This window comes from Anomaloglossus baeobatrachus, chromosome 10 (genome assembly GCF_048569485.1).
Source record: "Anomaloglossus baeobatrachus isolate aAnoBae1 chromosome 10, aAnoBae1.hap1, whole genome shotgun sequence".
Taxonomy (NCBI): Eukaryota; Metazoa; Chordata; class Amphibia; order Anura; family Aromobatidae; genus Anomaloglossus; species Anomaloglossus baeobatrachus.
Genome location: NC_134362.1, coordinates 213,105,434 through 213,127,529, shown reverse-complemented (window position 1 = coordinate 213,127,529; position 22,096 = coordinate 213,105,434). Strand labels below are relative to the sequence as shown.

The following is a 22,096-nucleotide window of genomic DNA, read 5'->3' as shown; positions in this document are numbered from 1 at the left end:
GTCAGGGGCTGATGTTGGGGGTCAGGGGCTGATGTTAGGGGTTCAGGGGCTGATGCTGGGGGTCAGGAGCTGATGTTGGGGGTCAGGAGCTGATGTTGGGGGTCAGGGGCTGATGCTGGGGGTTCAGGGGCTGATGTTGGGGGTCAGGGGCTGATGCTGGGGGTCAGGGGCTGATGCTGGGGGGTCCGGGGCTGATGTTGGGGGCAGTCGCGTGGGCTATGGCTCGGCAGTATCGGGGTCTCCTCACGTGCAGACACCGGGGGGCGGGACAGACACTCGGTCTCTACAGTAACAGGAGACGCGAGCTCAGCCAATCACCGCGCGGCTTGTTGGCAGGTTACTCGGTTGCTATGGTACCGACTGTAAATAACGGTCTCACAGGAGAGCGACAGTGATCGCGTCACCTCCACACAGCGGTGAGTAAAGCGCAACGAACCGCGCACAACCGGGGCACACGGGGCTTCTTACCTCGCACAACCGGAGCACACGGGGCTTCTTACCGGGCACAACCGGGGCACACGGGGCTCAGTACCGGGCACACGGGGCTTCTTACCTCGCACAACCGGAGCACACGGGGCTTCTTACCGCGCACAACCGGAGGATACGGGGCTTCTTACCGCGCACAACCGGAGGACACGGGGCTTCTTACCGCGCACAACCGGAGGACACGGGGCTTCTTACCGCGCACAACCGGAGGACACGGGGCTTCTTACCGGGCACAACCGGAGGACACGGGGCTCAGTACCGGGCACAACCGGAGCACACGGGGCTTCTTACCGCGCACAACCGGAGCACACGGGGCTTCTTACCGCGCACAACCGGAGCACACGGGGCTCAGTACCGGGCACAACCGGAGCACTCAGGGCTCAGTACCGGGCACAACCGCAGGACACGGGGCTCAGTACCGGGCACAACCGGAGGACACGGGGCTCAGTACCGGGCACAACCGGAGCACACGGGGCTCAGTACCGTGCACAACCAGAGGACACGGGGCTTCTTACTGGGCACAACCAGAGGACACGGGGCTTCTTAACGCGCACAACCGGAGCACACGGGGCTTCTTACCGGGCACAACCGGAGCACACGGGGCTTCTTACCGGGCACAACCGGAGCACACGGGGCTCAGTACCGGGCATAACCAGAGCACACGGGGCTTCTTACCGCGCACAACCGGAGCACACGGGGCTTCTTACCGGGCACACGGGGCTCAGTACCGCGCACAACCGGAGCACACGGGGCTCAGTACCGAGCACAACCGGAGCACACGGGGCTTCTTACCGCGTTCAACTGGGGCACACGGGGCTTCTTACCGGGCACAACCGGAGCACACGGGGCTCAGTACCGGGCACAACCGGAGCACACGGGGCTCAGTACCGGGCACAACCGGAGCACACGGGGCTTCCTACCACGCACAACCGGAGGACACGGGGCTTCTTACCGCGCACAACCGGAGGACACGGGGCTTCTTACCGCGCACAACCGAAGGACACGGGGCTCAGTACCGCGCACAACCGGAGCACACGGGGCTTCTTACCGCGCACAACCGGAGCACACGGGGCTCAGTACCGGGCACAACCGGAGCACTCAGGGCTCAGTACCGGGCACAACCGCAGGACACGGGGCTCAGTACCGGGCACAACCGGAGGACACGGGGCTCAGTACCGGGCACAACCGGAGCACACGGGGCTCAGTACCGTGCACAACCAGAGGACACGGGGCTTCTTACTGGGCACAACCAGAGGACACGGGGCTTCTTACTGCGCACAACCGGGGCACACGGGGCTTCTTACCGGGCACAACCGGAGGACACGGGGCTTCTTACCGGGCACAACCGGAGGACACGGGGCTTCTTACCGCGCACAACCGGAGCACACGGGGCTCAGTACCGAGCACAACCGGAGCACACGGGGCTTCTTACCGCGTTCAACTGGGGCACACGGGGCTCAGTACCGGGCACAACCGGAGCACACGGGGCTCAGTACCGGGCACAACCGGAGCACACGGGGCTCAGTACCGGGCACAACCGGAGCACACGGGGCTTCTTACCGGGCACAACCGGAGCACACGGGGCTTCTTACCGCGCACAACCGGAGGACACGGGGCTTCTTACCGCGCACAACCGGAGGACACGGGGCTTCTTACCGCGCACAACCGGAGGACACGGGGCTTCTTACCGCGCACAACCGGAGGACACGGGGCTTCTTACCGGGCACAACCGGAGCACACGGGGCTCAGTACCGCGCACAACCGGAGCACACGGGGCTTCTTACCGCGCACAACCGGAGGACACGGGGCTTCTTACCGCGCACAACCGGAGCACACGGGGCTCAGTACCGGGCACAACCGGAGGACACGGGGCTCAGTACCGAGCATAACCGGAGCACACTGGGCTCAGTACCGGGCACAACCGGAGCACACGGGGCTCAGTACCGGGCACAACCGGAGCACACGGGGCTCAGTACCGGGCACAACCGGAGCACACGGGGCTCAGTACCGCGCACAACCGGGGCACACGGGGCTCAGTACCGCGCACATCCGGAGGACACGGGGCTTCTTACCGCGCACAACCGGAGGACACTGGGCTTCTTACCGCGCACAACCGGAGCACACGGGGCTCCTTACCGCTCAGTACCGCGCACAACCGGAGCACACGGGGCTTCTTACCGCGCACAACCGGAGCACACGCGGCTCAGTACCGCGCACAACCGGGGCACACGGGGCTGAGTACCGCGCACAACCGGGGCACACGGGGCTGAGTACCGGGCACAACCGCAGCACACGGGGCTCAGTACCGGGCACAACCTGAACACACGAGGCTTCTTACCGGGCACAACCGGAGCACACGGGGCTTCTTACCGCGCACAACCGGGGCACACGGGGCTCAGTACCGGGCACAACCGGAGCACACGGGGCTTCTTACCGCGCACAACCGGAGCACACGGGGCTCAGTACCGCGCACAACCGGGGCACACGGGGCTCAGTACCGCGCACAACCGGGGCACACGGGGCTCAGTACCGGGCACAACCGGAGCACACGGGGCTCAGTACCGAGCACAACCGGAGTACACGGGGCTTCTTACCGCGCACAACCGGGGCACACGGGGCTCAGTACCGGGCACAACCGGAGCACACGGGGCTCAGTACCGGGCACAACCGGAGCACACGGGGCTTCTTACCGCGCACAACCGGAGCACACGGGGCTTCTTACCGCGCACAACCGGAGGACACGGGGCTTCTTACCGCGCACAACCGGAGGACACGGGACTTCTTACCGCGCACAACCGGAGGACACGGGGCTTCTTACCGCGCACAACCGGAGGACACGGGGCTTCTTACCGCGCACAACCGGAGGACACGGGTCTCAGTACCGCGCACAACCGGAGGACACGGGTCTCAGTACCGCGCACAACCGGAGGACACGGGGCTTCTTACCGCGCACAACCGGAGGACACGGGGCTTCTTACCGCGCACAACCGGAGCACACGGGGCTCAGTACCAGGCACAACCGGAGCACACGGGGCTCAGTACCAGGCACAACCGGAGGACACAGGGCTCAGTACCGGGCACAACCGGAGCACACGGGGCTTCTTACCGCGCACAACCGGAGCACACGGGGCTCAGTACCGGGCACAACCGGGGCACACGGGGCTCAATACCGGGCACAACCTGAGCACACGAGGCTTCTTACCGGGCACAACCGGAGCACACGGGGCTTCTTACCGCGCACAACCGGAGCACATGGGGCTCAGTACCGGGCACAACCGGAGCACACAGGGCTCAGTACCGTGCACAACCGGTGGACACGGGGCTCAGTACCGTGCACAACCGGAGGACACGGGGCTCAGTACCGGGCACAACCGGAGCACACGGGGCTCAGTACCGTGCACAACCAGAGGACACGGGGCTTCTTACTGGGCACAACCAGAGGACACGGGGCTTCTTACTGCGCACAACCGGGGCACACGGGGCTTCTTACCGGGCACAACCGGAGGACACTGGGCTTCTTACCGGGCACAACCGGAGGACACGGGGCTTCTTACCGGGCACAACCGGAGCACACTGGGCTCAGTACCGGGCACAACCGGAGCACACGGGGCTCAGTACCGGGCACAACCGGAGCACACGGGGCTCAGTACCGGGCACAACCGGAGCACACGGGGCTCAGTACCGCGCACATCCGGAGGACACGGGGCTTCTTACCGCGCACAACCGGAGGACACTGGGCTTCTTACCGCGCACAACCGGAGCACACGGGGCTCCTTACCGCGCACAACCGGAGCACACGCGGCTCAGTACCGCGCACAACCGGGGCACACGGGGCTTCTTACCGCGCACAACCGGGGCACACGGGGCTGAGTACCGGGCACAACCGCAGCACACGGGGCTCAGAACCGGGCACAACCTGAGCACACGAGGCTTCTTACCGGGCACAACCGGAGCACACGGGGCTTCTTACCGCGCACAACCGGGGCACACGGGGCTCAGTACCGGGCACAACCGGAGCACACGGGGCTTCTTACCGCGCACAACCGGAGCACACGGGGCTCAGTACCGCGCACAACCGGGGCACACGGGGCTCAGTACCGCGCACAACCGGGGCACACGGGGCTCAGTACCGGGCACAACCGGAGCACACGGGGCTCAGTACCGAGCACAACCGGAGTACACGGGGCTTCTTACCGCGCACAACCGGGGCACACGGGGCTCAGTACCGGGCACAACCGGAGCACACGGGGCTCAGTACCGGGCACAACCGGAGCACACGGGGCTTCTTACCGCGCACAACCGGAGCACACGGGGCTTCTTACCGCGCACAACCGGAGGACACGGGGCTTCTTACCGCGCACAACCGGAGGACACGGGACTTCTTACCGCGCACAACCGGAGGACACGGGGCTTCTTACCGCGCACAACCGGAGGACACGGGGCTTCTTACCGCGCACAACCGGAGGACACGGGGCTTCTTACCGCGCACAACCGGAGGACACGGGGCTTCTTACCGCGCACAACCGGAGGACACGGGGCTTCTTACCGCGCACAACCGGAGCACACGGGGCTCAGTACCAGGCACAACCGGAGGACACAGGGCTCAGTACCGGGCACAACCGGAGCACACGGGGCTTCTTACCGCGCACAACCGGAGCACACGGGGCTCAGTACCGGGCACAACCGGGGCACACGGGGCTCAGTACCGTGCACAACCGGGGCACACGGGGCTTCTTACCGCGCACAACCGGAGGACACGGGGCTCAGTACCGGGCACAACCGGGGCACACGGGGCTCAGTACCGTGCACAACCGGGGCACACGGGGCTTCTTACCGCGCACAACCGGGGCACACGGGGCTGAGTACCGGGCACAACCGGAGCACACGGGGCTCAGTACCGGGCACATCCTGAGCACACAAGGCTTCTTACCGGGCACAACCGGAGCACACGGGGCTTCTTACCGCGCACAACCGGAGCACATGGGGCTCAGTACCGGGCACAACCGGAGCACACAGGGCTCAGTACCGTGCACAACCGGAGGACACGGGGCTCAGTACCGTGCACAACCGGAGGACACGGGGCTCAGTACCGGGCACAACCGGAGCACACGGGGCTCAGTACCGTGCACAACCAGAGGACACGGGGCTTCTTACTGGGCACAACCAGAGGACACGGGGCTTCTTACTGCGCACAACCGGGGCACACGGGGCTTCTTACCGGGCACAACCGGAGGACACTGGGCTTCTTACCGGGCACAACCGGAGGACACGGGGCTTCTTACCGGGCACAACCGGAGCACACGGGGCTCAGTACTACGCACAACCGGGGCACACGGGGCTCAGTACCGCGCACAACCGGGGCACACGGGGCTCAGTACCGGGCACAACCGGAGCACACGGGACTTCTTACCGGGCACAACCGGGGCACACGGGACTTCTTACCGGGCACAACCGGAGGACACGGGGCTTCTTACCGCGCACAACCGGAGGACACGGGGCTTCTTACCGCGCACAACCGGAGGACACGGGGCTTCTTACCGCGCACAACCGGAGGACACGGGGCTTCTTACCGCGCACAACCGGAGGACACGGGGCTTCTTACCGCGCACAACCGGAGGACACGGGGCTTCTTACCGCGCACAACCGGAGGACACGGGGCTTCTTACCGGGCACAACCGGGGCACACGGGGCTCAGTACCGGGCACAACCGGAGCACACGGGGCTCAGTACCGGGCACAACCGGAGCACACGGGGCTTCTTACCGCGCACAACCGGGGCACACGGGGCTCAGTACCGGGCACAACCGGAGCACACGGGGCTCAGTACCGGGCACAACCGGAGCACACGGGGCTTCTTACCGCGCACAACCGGGGCACACGGGGCTCAGTACCGCGCACAACCGGAGGACACGGGGCTTCTTACCGTGCACAACCGGAGGACACGGGGCTCCTTACCGCGCACAACCGGGGCACACGGGGCTCAGTACCGGGCACAACCGGAGCACACGGGACTTCTTACCGGGCACAACCGGGGCACACGGGACTTCTTACCGGGCACAACCGGAGGACACGGGGCTTCTTACCGCGCACAACCGGAAGACACGGGGCTTCTTACCGCGCACAACCGGAGGACACGGGGCTTCTTACCGGGCACAACCGGAGCACACGGGGCTCAGTACCGGGCATAACCGGAGCACACGGGGCTTCTTACCGCGCACAACCGGAGCACACGGGGCTCAGTACCGGGCACAACCGGGGCACACGGGGCTCAGTACCGGGCACAACCGGAGCACACGGGGCTTCTTACCGCGCACAACCAGAGCACACGGGGCTCAGTACCGGGCACAACCGGAGGACACGGGGCTCAGTACCGTGCACAAACGGAGGACACGGGGCTTCTTACCGGGCACAACCGGAGGACACGGGGCTTCTTACTGCGCACAACCGGGGCACACGGGGCTTTTTACCGGGCACAACCAGAGGACACGGGGCTTCTTACCGGGCACAACCGGAGCACACGGGGCTTCTTACCGGGCACAACCGGAGCACACGTGGCTCAGTACCGCGCACAACCGGAGCACACGTGGCTTCTTACCGCGCACAACCGGGGCACACGGGGCTCAGTACCGGGCACAACCGGAGCACACGGGGCTCAGTCCTGGGCACAACCGGAGCACACGGGGCTCAGTACCGGGCGCAACCGGAGCACACGGGGCTCAGTACCGGGCGCAACCGGAGCACACGGGGCTCAGTACCGGGCGCAACCGGAGCACACGGGGCTCAGTACCGGGCGCAACCGGAGCACACGGGGCTCAGTACCGGACACAACCGGGGCACACGGGGCTCAGTACCAGGCACAACCGGAGCACACGGAGCTCAAACCCACCCCCGTGTAATATCACACGTGTCATGCAGACACTCCCCCGTGTAATATCACACGTGTAATACAGACACTCCCCCGTGTAATATCACACGTGTCATACAGACACTCCCCCCGTGTAATATCACACGTGTAATACAGACACTCCCCCGTGTAATATCACACGTGTAATACAGACACTCCCCCGTGTAATATCACACGTTTCATACAGCCACTCCCCCGTGTAATATCACACGTGTCATACAGACACTCCTCCGTGTAATATCACACGTGTCATACAGACACTCCTCCGTGTAATATCACACGTGTCATACAGAGACTCCTCCGTGTAATATCACACGTGTAATACAGACACTCCCCCCGTGTAATATCACACGTGTCATACAGACACTCCCCCCGTGTAATATCACACGTGTCATACAGACACTCCCCCCGTGTAATATCACACGTGTCATACAGACACTCCCCCCGTGTAATATCACACGTGTCATACAGACACTCCCCCGTGTAATATCACACGTGTCATACAGACACTCCCCCCGTGTAATATCACACGTGTAATACAGACACTCCCCGTGTAATATCACACGTGTAATACAGACACTCCCCGTGTAATATCACACGTGTAATACAGACACTCCCCCCGTGTAATATCACACGTGTCATACAGACACTCCCCCGTGTAATATCACACGTGTAATACAGACACTCCCCCCCGTGTAATATCACACGTGTCATACAGACACTCCCCCCGTGTAATATCACACGTGTCATACAGACACTCCTCCGTGTAATATCACACGTGTCATACAGACACTCCTCCGTGTAATATCACACGTGTCATACAGACACTCCCCCGTGTAATATCACACGTGTCATACAGACACTCCCCCCGTGTAATATCACACGTGTCATACAGACACTCCCCCCGTGTAATATCACACGTGTCATACAGACACTCCTCCGTGTAATATCACACGTGTCATACAGACACTCCCCCATGTAATATCACACGTGTAATACACTCCCCCCGTGTAATATCACACGTGTAATACAGACACTCCCCCGTGTAATATCACACGTGTCATACAGACACTCCCCCGTGTAATATCACACGTGTAATACACTCCCCCCGTGTAATATCACACGTGTAATACAGACACTCCTCCGTGTAATATCACACGTGTCATACAGACACTCCCCCGTGTAATATCACACGTGTAATACAGACACTCCCCCGTGTAATATCACACGTGTAATACAGACACTCCCCCGTGTAATATCACACGTGTAATACAGACACTCCCCCGTGTAATATCACACGTGTCATACAGACACTCCCCCGTGTAATATCACACGTGTCATACAGACACTCCCCCGTGTAATATCACTTGTGTAATACAGACACTCCCCCCGTGTAATATCACACGTGTAATACAGACACTCCCCGTGTAATATCACACGTGTCATACAGACACTCCCCCGTGTAATATCACTTGTGTAATACAGACACTCCCCCCGTGTAATATCACACGTGTAATACAGACACTCCCCCCGTGTAATATCACACGTGTAATACAGACACTCCCCCGTGTAATATCACACGTGTAATACAGACACTCCCCCCGTGTAATATCACACGTGTAATACAGACACTCCCCCGTGTAATATCACACGTGTAATACAGACACTCCCCGTGTAATATCACACGTGTCATACAGACACTCCCCCGTGTAATATCACTTGTGTAATACAGACACTCCCCCCGTGTAATATCACACGTGTAATACAGACACTCCCCCCGTGTAATATCACACGTGTAATACAGACACTCCCCCGTGTAATATCACACGTGTCATACAGACACTCCCCCGTGTAATATCACACGTGTAATACAGACACTCCCCCCGTGTAATATCACACGTGTCATACAGACACTCCCCCGTGTAATATCACACGTGTAATACAGACACTCCCCCCGTGTAATATCACACGTGTAATACAGACACTCCCCGTGTAATATCACACGTGTAATACAGACACTCCCCCGTGTAATATCACACGTGTCATACAGACACTCCCCCGTGTAATATCACACGTGTCATACAGACACTCCCCCCGTGTAATATCACACGTGTAATACAGACACTCCCCCCGTAATATCACACGTGTAATACAGACACTCCCCGTGTAATATCACACGTGTAATACAGACACTCCCCCGTGTAATATCACACGTGTAATACAGACACTCCCCCGTGTAATATCACACGTGTAATACAGACACTCCCCGTGTAATATCACACGTGTAATACAGACACTCCCCGTGTAATATCACACGTGTAATACAGACACTCCCCGTGTAATATCACACGTGTAATACAGACACTCCCCCCGTGTAATATCACACGTGTAATACAGACACTCCCCCCGTGTAATATCACACGTGTAATACAGACACTCCCCGTGTAATATCACACGTGTAATACAGACACTCCCCCCCGTGTAATATCACACGTGTAATACAGACACTCCCTGTGTAATATCACACGTGTAATACAGACACTCCCCGTGTAATATCACACGTGTAATACAGACACTCCCCCGTGTAATACAGTCATATGAATAAGTTTGTGCACCCCTATTAATGTTACCCTTTTTTCTTTATAACAATTTGGGTTTTTGCTATTTCGGTTTCATATATCTAATAACTGATGGACTGAGGAATATTTCTGGATTGAAATGAGGTTTATTGTAGTAACAGAAAATGTGCAATCTGCATTTAAACAAAATTTGACAGTTGCATAAGTATGGGCACCCTTATCAATTTCTTGATTTGAACCCTCCTAACTACTTTTTACTGACTTACTGAAGCACTAAATTGGTTTTGTAGCCTCATTGAGCTTTGAGCTTCATAGGCCGGTGTATCCAATCATGAGAAAAGGTATTTAAGGTGGCCACTTGCAAGTTGTTCTCCTATTTGAATCTCCTATGAAGAGTGGCATCATGGGCTCCTCAAAACAACTCTCAAATGATCTGAAAACAAAGATTATTCAGCATAGTTGTTCAGGGGAAGGTACAAAAAGTTGTCTCAGAGATTTAACCTGTCAGTTTCCACTGTGAGGAGCATAGTAAGGAAATGGAAGAACACAGGTACAGTTCTTGTTAAGCCCAGAAGTGGCAGGCCAAGAAAAATATCAGAAAGGCAGAGAAGAAGAATGGTGAGAACAGTCAAGGACAATCCACAGACCACCTCCAAACACCTGCAGCATCATCTTGCTGCAGATGGTGTCAATGTGCATCGGTCAACAATACAGCGCACGTTGCACAAGGAGAAGCTGTATGGGAGAGTGATGCGAAAGAAGCCGTTTCTGCAAGCACGCCACAAACAGAGTCGCCTGAGGTATGCAAAAGCACATTTGGACAAGCCAGTTACATTTTGGAAGAAGGTCCTGTGGACTGATGAAACAAAGATTGAGTTGTTTGGACATACAAAAAGGCGTTATGCATGGAGGCAAAAAACACGGCATTCCAAGAAAAGCACTGGCTACCCACAGTAAAATTTGGTGGAGGTTCCATCATGCTTTGGGGCTGTGTGGCCAATGCCGGCACCGGGAATCTGGTTAAAGTTGAGGGTCGCATGGATTCAACTCAGTATCAGCAGATTCTTGACAATAATGTGCAGGAATCAGTGACGAAGTTGAAGTTACGCAGGGGATGGATATTTCAGCAAGACAATGATCCAAAACACCGCTCCAAATCTACTCAGGCATTCATGCAGAGGAACAATTACAATGTTCTGGAATGGCCATCCCAGTCCCCAGACCTGAATATCATTGAACATCTGTGGGATGATGTGAAGCGGCGGTCCATGTTCGGCGACCATCAAACTTACCTGAACTGGAATTGTTTTGTAAACAGGAATGGTCAAATATACCTTCATCCAGGATCCAGGAACTCATTAACAGCTACAGGAAGCGACTAGAGGCTGTGATTTCTGCAAAAGGAGGATCTACAAAATATTAATGTCACTTTTATGTTGAGGTGCCCATACTTATGCACCGGTCAGATTTTGTTTAAATGCAGATTGCACATTTTCTGTTAGTGCAATAAACCTCATTTCAATCCAGAAATATTCCTCAGTCCATCAGTTATTAGATATATGAAACTGAAATAGCAAAAACCCAAATTGTTATAAAGAAAAGAGGTTACATTAATAGGGGTGCACAAACTTATTCATATGACTGTTTCACATGTGTCATACAGACACTCCCCCGTGTGATATGTAGTATGTGCACTTGATAATAACAGTGGATCGGCGCTGGCTCCTCGCGTGTTCCCCTTGTTAGTAGAGGCTGGAGATGTGGCATGTAGGTCACACAGCACTTACTCCTTCAGATATGCATGACGGCTTATGTGATGTGTCTGCTGCCCGGGCCAACCACTGAGCACAGGGACGCCGCCTTATATAATGCTATATGTGCAGGGGAGGAAGCCTCACCCCATCATGTGCTCTGTATGTAATGTCACTGTGTGCATACACTGCTGACCCTGCATCATACTCCAGAGCTGCACTCACTATTCTGCTGCTGCTGTCACTGTGCATATACATTACATTACTGATCCCGAGTTACCTCCTGTATTATACTCCAGAGCTGCACTCACTATTCTGCTGGTGCAGTCACTGTGTACATACATTACTGCTCCTGAGTTACCTCCTGTATTATCCTCCAGAGCTGCACTCACTTCTGCTGGTGCAGTCACTGTGTACATACATTACTGATCCTGAGTTACCTCCTATATTATACTCCACAGCTGCACTCACTATTCTGCTGGTGCAGTCACTGTGTACATACATTACTGATCCTGAGTTACTTCCTGTATTATACTCCAGAGCTGCACTCACTATTCTGCTGGTGCAGTCACTGTGTACATACATTACATTACTGATCCTGAGTTACTTCCTGTATTATACTCCAGAGCTGCACTCACTATTATGCTGCTGCAGTCACTGTGTACATACATTACATTTCTGATCCTGAGTTACTTCCTGTATTATACTCCACAGCTGCACTCACTATTCTGCTGGTGCAGTCACTGTGTACATACATTACTGATCCTGAGTTACCTCCTGTATTATACCCCAGAGCTGCACTCACTATTCTGCTGGTGCAGTCACTGTGTACATACATTACATTTCTGATCCTGAGTTACCTCCTGTATTATACTCCAGAGCTGCACTCACTATTCTGCTGGTGCAGTCACTGTGTACATACATTACATTACTGATCCTGAGTTACCTCCTGTATTATACTCCAGAGCTGCACTCACTATTCTGCTGGTGCAGTCACTGTGTACATACATTACATTACTGATCCTGAGTTACTTCCTGTATTATACTCCAGAGCTGCACTCACTATTATGCTGCTGCAGTCACTGTGTACATAGCGGAGGTTTCTGTGTTGTGTGGTTGCTGGTTGTTAACCCCTCGAGGTGCCTCCAGTGCTCGGTAATGTGCCGTGTTTTCGGTGAGTGCACTTTTTAGCTGCACAAAAGCCCCCCAGTACTGGGAGCAGGCGCCTCCTGTGATGCGGTGGTCCCGGGGCGGGGGCTTCCCATCTGTAACAGTGTGTCCCTCCCCCGCCTTTGCTTATGGTGTAAGGCTATGTGCGCATGTTGCGTAAATACATGCAGTTACGTTGCGCTTTGTAGCGCAGCGTAACTGCATGCGTCCTGCGTCCCCTGCACAGTCTATGGAGATTGTGCAGGGGCCGTGCGCACGTGGCGTTTTAGAGCGCAGCGCTTCGGCTACTGCCGAAGTGCTGCGTTCTAAGAAGTGACATGTCACTTCTTTCCTGCGCTTTGCCGGCAGCTCCTGCTCTGTCTATGGCGGGAGCTGCAGGCAGAGCGCATGAAATCGGCTTTTTTTTTTCACTACGGACATTTCTGCAGCAATTTAAAGCGCACGTGTGCTCTTCAGATCGCTGCAGACATTTCTGCAGTGACTGTACAAAACGAGCGCGCATAGCCTTATAGTCTGTCTCTCCTTGACTGTCCTGTATGTACTTCTGGTGGGGAATTGTTTGTTCTTTTCAGCATGGGACTTCTCCAATCCACAACTTGGTAAACAGAACAGAGCCAGGAGTCTAAACACCATTCATGTATCAAGTGTCCAGGCGGAGTTGGACTCTTCTGCCCACCTAAGGGGCTGATCCCAGAAGAGAAGAACAATGAGACTCATGTTAGTTCAGTTAGTTGGATCTCGGCTGGAGAAGGACTAGGATCTATTGCTGAGGCTGGATCCTAGAGCCTGTGTATGGACTGTCACAGATTGGAGATCAGTGGCCACGTGGGATTGTGTTTTGTTGTTCACCCTGTTGGACTCAAGGAACTCATATAAGGACCATTGCCATATTTTCCCTGGCGTTGGAATATCGGGAGGTGCCCCTGGATCTTTTGTTTTTTGTGGACTCCTTGCAGACTTTAAGGATTTATATTTGTTTGGTGCTTTTATCTTTGTGGTTCCAATAAAGCTTTTTTGATTGTTCCTTGGCCTGGTATCCCTTACTCCTCTGTTGCATACCCCGTCACAAACTGGCAGGGGCGGGATCAGAGCAGAAAGAATGGAGGACAACGGCCCATTAACATCTGGAATCAGAATCTTAGAGTACAAGGACTGGACTGTGGGGAGCCTACAAACAAAGGCCCATGAATTAGGAGTCGGCTACAAAGGAATCTCTAAGGAGCAACTAATTGAGGCATTGGAAAACGCTTGCCTGCAAGATGGCACCGAGGAAGGATTTTCACAGCAAGGGGAGGAAAGACGGGAGCTGGAGGTAAATACCCAAAAAAGTCAATGGGTTGTGTGGTATGAGGAGGAGATGGCACTGCTTGGAGATGAGGCCACCATAGAAGATAAGAGGGAGGCCATTCGCAGAGCTAAGGAGAGGGCATTGCTGGAGAGGAGGCTTGCTGTGGAAGCAGCTAGAGGCTCCAGACAGACTGTAACCACAGCACCAACTATGAGGGAATTCTCCAGAGCGTCCCGCAAGGACTTTAAGCCATTTAATGAAGCTGCAGGTGACATTGAGGGCTTCTTCCAGGACTTTGAGCATCAGTGGAAGTCCCAGAAAGAGAGCGAGTCAGACACCTGGTGGGCCTCTTGGAGGGTGGAGCTGCCGACGCCTATAGAGCTATGGACCCTCAGTGGAATTGTGAGTATGGGGAGATAAAACAGACCATTCTAGAACATGATGCCGTGACCCCAGATACTTATAGGACTCAGTTCCGTACGTTAGCTTGTGATGGGGAAGTGTCTTACAAGATGTATGCCCACAGACTGAAACAAGTATGCCATCGCTGGCTGGAGGGAGAGGGGGCCTTAACTTGGGAGACCTTCCTCCAGGTCATCCTGAAAGAGCAGTTCTATGCCAGGTGTCCTGCTGAAATCAGGGAATGGGTGCGCGAGAGGAGACCAGAGACAGTGGAACAAGCTGCCGCTCTAGCTGATGAGGTGCTCACCATCAAGCCTCAATGGAAAAGGCTACTAGTCAGTGAGAAAAAAACTACCAGCTCCCCAACACCAGTGGTCCCTTGTCCTTTGGCCTCCAATGTTCACTGTCCCATTAGACTACCAACACATGGCGGACCCCGTGTGATTGTGCCTCCTACTACTCCTGCCTCCTCTTTGGCAGTACGACATGGAGAAAGACTCATAGAACGTAGATGTTATGGATGTGGGCAGCTGGGTCATCTGCAAGCTCACTGTCCAGGTGTTCTGAGGCAGAACAGTTACAGACCCCCTTTGCCTGTCTATTATCTACAGACACCCTCAACAGGAGAAGAGCTGGATTCACTCCCTGATGATTTGCCAAGTGACTCTGATATGTTGACTTCCCTACCAGGAGTCTATGGAGTGCGAGCCACAGCCGCCCGTTCTTCTGATCTTCGGCATAAACATCTACAGGAGGTCGTGCTGGATGGCCAAAAAGTTGTTGGCTTCCGTGACACTGGGGCTTTCCTCACCATCGCAGATCCCCGAGTAATTCAACCAGAAGCAATGCAAAAGGGACCAGGAATTGCTATTGAATTGGCTGGAGGTACCCAGAGATATATTCCAAGAGCGAGTGTGACCCTGGATTATGGCTTTGTGGCCAAACAATGTGTGGTCGGTGTGATGAGCGGCCTTCCTGCAGACATTCTTCTAGGCAATGATGTGGGGAATCTTCAATGCCACTTTGTCGGTGCAATAACCAGAAGTCAAGCCAAGAGAGCAGCAGATGTGGACGTGTACAACCCATCCATGGAAATGAGGCCACCCGAACTGCCGTCACAGCCGGTGAGTGATTCTTCTTGTGGGTCTCATATGAATGTCACTTGGGATAAAGTTCAGTTTAGACAAGAGGTAGAGACTGACCCCACCCTGGCTAGTTTTAGAGCTCGGGCTGAAGTAGGGTAGTTAGGAAAAAATGGGGAAAAAATTATCAGAGAAAATGGACTTCTATATCGGGTTACCAACGCTGACTCCTTAGATAAGCCCTGAACTTATAGCAAACAGCTGATTGTTCCTCAGAAATACAGAATTTCCCTATTACACCTGGCTCATGACATTCCTACTGCTGGCCATCAAGGGAAAACCCGCACCGAGAGAAGATTGACTCAAATTTTCTATTGGCCTGGAATTTCTCAAGCAGTGGCGCATTTCTGCCGAACCTGTGACATATGTCAGCGTAGAGGGCGACCCGGAGATCACCCAAAGGCACCCCTGCAACCGCTCCCTATAATAGAAGAACCCTTTCAAAGAGTAGCTGTTGATATCATTGGACCTCTGGCTAAACCAAGTAAATCTGGAAAGCAGTACATTCTCACTGTTGTGGACTACGCCACCTGATATCCAGAAGCCGTGGCCTTGTCAAGTATTTCTGCAGCCAAAGTGGCCGAGGCCCTTGTTACCATTTTCACCCAAGTAGGATTCCCAAGTGAAATCTTATTGGACCAAGGCTCCCAGTTCATGTCAGAGTTGGTGCAGTGTCTGTGGCGCACCTGTGGAGTACGAGCAATTCTAACTACAGCATACCATCCTCAAACCAATGGACTTTGTGAACGGTTTAATCAAACACTGAAACATATGCTAAGGGCCTTCACTGACAGGGATTCCGACTGGGAGAAGTACCTACCCCATCTCCTGTTCGCCTATCGGGAAGTTCCCCAGGAGTCCACTGGGTTTTCTCCCTTTGAACTACTCTATGGAAGAAAGGTCAGAGGACCCTTAACTCGGCAAAATAAACTCCAGACAACATGGGAGGGTCCCTTCCGGGTTCTCAGAAAACTAAACGACACCAATTACCTTCTTGCTCTAGATGATCCGGGTCTAAGACAAAGGACTGTCCATGTGAATATGATTTAAGGAGTACCATGACCGGACATTATCTATGATAGCAAGCTGTCGGCTGGCATCAGAAGATGGTCAGGAGGATGAGGACCCATTACCTGATCTTGTTGAAGCAGCCAGAGCCCCATCCACTGTGGAACAGGTTCCTCTGAGAGATCACTTAGATTCCTTACAGAAAAAACAAATGCTGGGAGTGCTCCATCAGAGACAGGCTGCTTTCTCATCCCGACCAGGTCCAACCACAGTAACCCAACATCATGTGGACACTCAGGGCATCCGTCCCATACAACAGGCTCTCTACCGGGTACCTGAATCAGTTAGAAACACCATGCAGCATGAGCTGCAGGAGATGTTACAGCTTGGGGTGATTCAGGCCTCCCATAGTCTTTGGGCCTCTCCTGTTGTGTTAGTACCCAAGAAAGATGGGAGTACTCGATTTTGTGTGGACTACAGACGACTAAATGACCATACCATCAGTGATGCTTACCCAATGCCCCGCATTGATGAACTTCTAGACTGGCTAGCTGGGGCATGATACGTCACCACCTTGGATCTCAGTAAGGGATAGAGAAAGGTCGGCTTTTATAACCCCTTTGGTCTGTATGAATTTCTAAACATGCCTTTCGGAATGAAAAACTCCCCTGCAACCTTTCAGAGAATGGTGGACCAGATCCTCCGGGGATGTGGCGACTTCGCTTGTGCCTACCTGGATGATATCGCCATCTTCAGCCACACATGGGAGGAACATCTGAATCACGTAGCTGCTGTTCTTGACCGGATTCTCGCAGCCGGCCTAACCATTCGACCTGATAAATGCCAATTGGGGATGGGTGAAGTCCAATACCTAGTGCATCGAATAGGAGCAGGGAAGTCACGTCCTGAACCTGCCAAAATCCAGGCTATTAGAGACTGGCCCGTACCTCAAACCAAGAAACAAGTTATGGCTTTTTTGGGCACTGCCAGTTATTACCGAAAATTTCTTTCTCATTTCAGCTCTGTGGCCAAGCCCCTTACAGACCTCACGAAGAAAACGATGCCCCGGCTGGTGATCTGGACTCCAGCCTGTGATGAGGCTTTTAACCGGCTGAAGGACGCTTGGTCTGCGACCCTGTTCTGGCTGCTCCAGACTATAAGGCTATGTGCCCACGCTGCGGATTTTGCCGCGGATTTTGCCGCGGATTTTGCCGCGGATTTTGCCGCGGATTTTGCCGCGGATTTTGCCGCGGATTTGCCGCGGATTTGCCGAAAATCTGCAGCAGCGGCACTTCCAAGCCATTTCAATGGCATTTTGGAAATGCTGTGTCCATGCTGCGGATTTTTCCGCTGCGGATTTGCCGCGGATTTTGATCCGGAAAAATCTGCAGCATGTCAATTGTTTGTTGCAGATTTGGTGCGGATTTTGGGTATAGAATGGGAAAAAAAAAGAAGAAAAAATCCGCGGCAAATCCGCGGGTGCGGATTTGCCGCGAAAGTCGCGGATTTTCATGCAGAAAAATCCGCAGGTACATTCTACCGTGGACACATAGCCTAAGAGGAGATTCATTGTGCAGACGGACGCCTCTGCTTATGGACTGGGAGCTGTCCTCAGCCAGGTGAATGCAGCCGGGGAGGAACACCCCATCGCCTATCTCAGCCGGAAACTGCTGGACCGAGAAGTGGCCTATGCAACTCTTGGGAAGGAATGCCTGGCTGTAGTATGGGCTCTTAGGAAACTACGGCCGTATCTGTATGGACGGGAATTCACTGTGGTTACTGATCACAATCCCCTCACCTGGCTGAACAGAGTCTCTGGGGACGATGGACGCTTACTACGATGGAGCCTGGCTCTGCAGCCCTATAACTTTACCTTACAATATAGAAGAGGCAGCCAACACCAAAATGCAGACGGATTGTCCAAGCAAGAGGAGCCCTGAGTCAGGTCCACCATGTTTACGTGTACTTGACAAGCGACCTGTTGAGGTCACTAGTCCGTACACCAATTGAGGGGGGAAGGGGTTGTAACAGTGTGTCCCTCCCCCGCCTTTGCTCATGGTGTAATACTCTGTCTCTCCTTGACTGTCCTGTATGTACTACTGGTGGGGGATTGTTTGTTCTTCTCAGGATGGGACCTCTCCAATCCACAACTTGGTAAACAAGAAAGAGCCAGGACTTCTAAAGTCCATTCATGTATCAAGTCTCCAGGCGGAGTTGGACTCTTCTGCCCACCTAAGGGGCTGATCCCAGGAGAGAAGAACAATGAGACCCATGTTAGGTCAGTTAGTTGGATCTCGGCTGGAGAAGGACTAGGATCTATAGCTCAGGCTGGATCCTAGTGCCTGTGTATGGACTGTTACAGACTGGAGATCAGTGGCCACGTGGGGTTGTGTTTTGTTGTTCCTCCTGTTGGACTCAAGGAACTCATATAAGGACCATTGCCATATGTTCCCTGGCGTTGGAATACCGGGAGGTGCTCCTGGATCTTTTGTTTTGTTGTGGACTCCTTGCAGACTTTAAGGATTTATATTTGTTTGGTGCTTTATCTTTCTGGTTCCAATAAAGCCCTGCTCTGCGCATACCCCGTCACACCATCATGTCTATTGCTGTAGACATATCCCATCTTCTGTGTGTCAGGTCAGCATTAATCCCCCGACAGCTGTAATCAGCTCACACAGGGCGGATTAATGTCATACACAACCACAAACGATAGGAAAGAGGGATTTACCGGGAGAGAGGGGTGTGAGGCGCCCCCAAACAGCGGGAACTGCACCGGCGTCATATATCATGTATACCGCTCCCCGTGTGCCGGCTCTGTGCTGTACATGGTGTATATACCGCTCCCCGTGTGCCGGCTCTGTGCTGTACATGGTGTATATACCGCTCCCCGTGTGCCGGCTCTGTGCTGTACGTGGTGTATATACCGCTCCCCGTGTGCCGGCTCTGTGCTGTACATGGTGTATATACCGCTCCCCGTGTGCCGGCTCTGTGCTGTACATGGTGTATATACCGCTCCCCGTGTGCCGGCTCTGTGCTGTACATGGTGTATATACCGCTCCCCGTGTGCCGGCTCTGTGCTGTACATGGTGTATATACCGCTCCCCGTGTGCCGGCTCTGTGCTGTACATGGTGTATATACCGCTCCCCGTGTGCCGGCTCTGTGCTGTACATGGTGTATATACCGCTCCTCGTGTGCCGGCTCTGTGCTGTACATGGTGTATATACCGCTCCCCGTGTGCCGGCTCTGTGCTGTACATGGTGTATATACCGCTCCCCGTGTGCCGGCTCTGTGCTGTACATGGTGTATATACCGCTTCTCGTGTGCCGGCTCTGTGCTGTACATGGTGTATATACCGCTTCTCGTGTGCCGGCTCTGTGCTGTACATGGTGTATATACCGCTTCTCGTGTGCCGGCTCTGTGCTGTACATGGTGTATATACCGCTCCCCGTGTGCCGGCTCTGTACTGTACATGGTGTATATACCGCTCCCCGTGTGCCGGCTCTGTGCTGTACATGGTGTATATACCGCTCCTCGTGTGCCGGCTCTGTGCTGTACATGGTGTATATACCCCTCCCCGTGTGCCGGCTCTGTGCTGTACATGGTGTATATACCGCTCCCCGTGTGCCGGCTCTGTGCTGTACATGGTGTATATACCCCTCCCCGTGTGCCGGCTCTGTGCTGTACATGGTGTATATACCGCTTCTCGTGTGCCGGCTCTGTGCTGTACATGGTGTATATACCGCTCCTCGTGTGCCGGCTCTGTGCTGTACATGGTGTATATACCGCTCCTCGTGTGCCGGCTCTGTGCTGTACATGGTGTATATACCGCTCCCTGTGTGCCGGCTCTGTGCTGTACATGGTGTATATACCGCTCCCCGTGTGCCGGCTCTGTGCTGTACATGGTGTATATACCGCTCCCCGTGTGCCGGCTCTGTGCTGTACATGGTGTATATACCGCTCCCCGTGTGCCGGCTCTGTGCTGTACATGGTGTATATACCGCTTCTCGTGTGCCGGCTCTGTGCTGTACATGGTGTATATACCCCTCCCCGTGTGCCGGCTCTGTGCTGTACATGGTGTATATACCGCTTCTCGTGTGCCGGCTCTGTGCTGTACATGGTGTATATACCGCTCCCCGTGTGCCGGCTCTGTGCTGTACATGGTGTATATACCGCTCCTCGTGTGCCGGCTCTGTGCTGTACATGGTGTATATACCGCTTCTCGTGTGCCGGCTCTGTGCTGTACATGGTGTATATACCGCTCCCCGTGTGCCGGCTCTGTGCTGTACATGGTGTATATACCGCTCCCCGTGTGCCGGCTCTGTGCTGTACGTGGTGTATATACCGCTCCCCGTGTGCCGGCTCTGTGCTGTACATGGTGTATATACCGCTTCTCGTGTGCCGGCTCTGTGCTGTACATGGTGTATATACCGCTCCCCGTGTGCCGGCTCTGTACTGTACATGGTGTATATACCGCTCCCCGTGTGCCGGCTCTGTGCTGTACATGGTGTATATACCGCTCCCCGTGTGCCGGCTCTGTGCTGTACATGGTGTATATACCGCTCCCCGTGTGCCGGCTCTGTGCTGTACATGGTGTATATACCGCTTCTCGTGTGCCGGCTCTGTGCTGTACATGGTGTATATACCGCTCCCCGTGTGCCGGCTCTGTACTGTACATGGTGTATATACCGCTCCCCGTGTGCCGGCTCTGTGCTGTACATGGTGTATATACCGCTCCCCGTGTGCCGGCTCTGTGCTGTACATGGTGTATATACCGCTCCCCGTGTGCCGGCTCTGTGCTGTACATGGTGTATATACCGCTCCTCGTGTGCCGGCTCTGTGCTGTACATGGTGTATATACCCCTCCCCGTGTGCCGGCTCTGTGCTGTACATGGTGTATATACCGCTCCCCGTGTGCCGGCTCTGTGCTGTACATGGTGTATATACCGCTTCTCGTGTGCCGGCTCTGTGCTGTACATGGTGTATATACCGCTCCTCGTGTGCCGGCTCTGTGCTGTACATGGTGTATATACCGCTCCCCGTGTGCCGGCTCTGTGCTGTACATGGTGTATATACCGCTCCCCGTGTGCCGGCTCTGTGCTGTACATGGTGTATATACCGCTCCCCGTGTGCCGGCTCTGTACTGTACATGGTGTATATACCGCTCCCCGTGTGCCGGCTCTGTGCTGTACATGGTGTATATACCGCTCCCCGTGTGCCGGCTCTGTGCTGTACATGGTGTATATACCGCTCCCTGTGTGCCGGCTCTGTGCTGTACATGGTGTATATACCCCTCCTCGTGTGCCGGCTCTGTGCTGTACATGGTGTATATACCGCTCCCCGTGTGCCGGCTCTGTGCTGTACATGGT

At 54.9% G+C, this 22,096-nt stretch overlaps 1 protein-coding gene across 1 annotated transcript in view; it reads left to right on the top strand.

Moving 5' to 3' along the window:
* Positions 1-357: 357 nt before the first annotated feature.
* HYDIN (HYDIN axonemal central pair apparatus protein) overlaps positions 358-22,096 on the top strand; it is a 211,862-nt gene continuing 190,123 nt past the window's right edge. Inside the window, exon 1 of the mRNA XM_075325454.1 lies at positions 358-416. The gene's annotated coding sequence lies outside the window, so the exon portion shown is untranslated. The remainder of the gene's footprint in view (positions 417-22,096) is intronic.